This window comes from Pteropus vampyrus, unplaced genomic scaffold (assembly GCF_000151845.1).
Source record: "Pteropus vampyrus isolate Shadow unplaced genomic scaffold, Pvam_2.0 Scaffold158, whole genome shotgun sequence".
NCBI lineage: Eukaryota > Metazoa > Chordata > Mammalia > Chiroptera > Pteropodidae > Pteropus > Pteropus vampyrus.
Window position 1 is genome coordinate 1149998 of NW_011888939.1, and position 2009 is coordinate 1152006.

A 2009-nucleotide genomic window follows, 5' to 3' on the forward strand; every position below is an offset into this window, starting at 1 on the left:
CCCTACCGTCACCTATTTGTAACTGAATGGACTTGACCCCCGACATTGACTGTAGAGTTGAAGGTCTCACAGCTTGGAGACAGTGAGCGCGCTTTCCCATTAGACCTGCAGGCAGACGCCGGCGAAGTCCATGTCCTTTTTCAGAGGCGGGTAAGAACCAGCGGGTTTAAGACTCTCGTGCTTCCTGCTAAAACCCCGTCGGCCCGCTGTCAGGTTCGGGAACGTACTGGGAAACGGTGTAGTGCGGAATGGGGCTCGATCTTTTATCAGTAAGGCTTTCAGCTAATTATCGTCACAAGGAAAGGGCTTGGGATTTTGTTTTTTAAAAAGCCCAGTCTGCAGCCACGCCACCCTGAACAAGCCTGATCCCGTCTGATCTCGGAAGCTAAGCAGGGTCGGGCCTGGTTAGTACTTGGATGGGAGACCACCTAGGAAGACCAGGTCCTGTAGGCGTAAAAAACAAAAAACAGAAGGGATTGGTGGGCAGGCGGCAGCCCCTGCCCCTGCGCCAGACCGTGTCACAAGCAGTGCGGGGACCTCCGTGTCGGTTCCAAAGGCCTGGTGCAGTTCGCGGGGTGACGTCTGGCATTTTTCAAACTCAAAATGCCAAGAGAGAAGGGTCAGGTGGCAGCGTTCCTCAGCTCTGCTTTTCAGTATCGGCTTTTCCTCGGGGTTCTGTTTTCCTCTTGTGCACCCACGTAAATCGCGGGTGTCCTGATTGGTGTGGCTTGCCGCGTTTCCCAGAAGGACGCTGTCTGAGCCCTGCGGTGAACGTCCCTCCTGCGCGTCGCATGCCCGCGCCCACCCGTCCAAGGAGAGCCGGCGGCAGCGGGCGAGCTCTCAGCAGCTTCCAGAAAAGCTCAGCCTGAGGCAGGACGAAGCGCTCCGGGGGAGCACAGTGACACGGTCCGGGAGGGTCCTTGGTCACCGACACAGGGCATCGCTCATGCAGAAGACGGTCCCCAGACGCCCGACCCCGACCGCGGTGCTGGGCGCTGTAACTACTCCCCCTCCGAGGTGGGACAGCTGGGCCAGGAGCCACACGCCTCAGCTCTCCGAGGGTGGCTGAAGGGACCCTCCCAGCACCGCTCCGCCGTGAAGCCCAGGACTTCCTGTCCGGTGTTCACTGTGTGGTGGCAGTTACTGTGTATGTGCGCGTTTCCTGCCCACAGGTGGCAGCGGTGGCCACCGCAGAGCGAGGCCTGCTGGGAGGGCGGGAAGCCATCCCTGGTCTTTCCCCTCAATGTGACAGCCGGCGGTGGGAGTGGGGACTGCCTCACAGAGCCAAGCCGAGCTGCCACTCGCCTTTTTATTTCTGGAAAATCAGATCGGGAGCTAAGAAGCACGCGCCTGTCACATTCTCCCTGGGCCGCACCTGCCACCCGGGATTAGAGCCGAGCACACGAGGTCCTGTCGCAAATCCTACCACGTGAAGCTGAACGCGGCTGCCTTTTGTCCACAGCGGGGACTGCCAGCACGCGCGCGCTCTCCTTCTCATTAGACCCCTTACCCAGTCGCCGGCAAGGGCAGGGGGCTGGGGACAGCTCGCTGTGGGTCCGCGGCTGCCAACAGGTTCCCGTCATTTACCGCGGTGCCCAGAGGCTCTCTGCACTTCGTCCTGGGGCGAAGAAGCTTTTTATAGCCAGCGCGTCTCCCGCAGAGCAGATTCAGAGAATGGAACTTAGGAACGGGGACCGTCTGAAAGGGCAGAATCACAAAGAGCCAGGGAGGGTTTCAGGCGCGTCCATGTTTTTCTGACACTTAAACTCTGCAGGGCAGTCGCCGTTTTGCTCTTCGACCTGCTCCTCTCAACACCGCGGTCCCTCCAGTGACCTAGGAGCAGTGAGATCACATCTGCAGCTACTTCCTGCGTGACATCTCGGCCAGGAGGCCGGAGAAGGGGGCGGAGGGTGTGCGCAGCCCCGGGGAGCAGGGGGGGACGGCAGAGACAGCGTCGGGGACTAGTGCCTGCTCCGCGGCCCTTTTATTCGGAGGTGAAGCACAGAAGT

The 2009-nt window shown here is 60.3% G+C and overlaps 1 pseudogene; it reads left to right on the forward strand.

Moving 5' to 3' along the window:
* Nucleotides 1-334: 334 nt before the first annotated feature.
* Nucleotides 335-453, forward strand: LOC111745618 (annotated as a pseudogene).
* The last annotated feature ends 1556 nt before the right edge of the window (nucleotides 454-2009 follow it).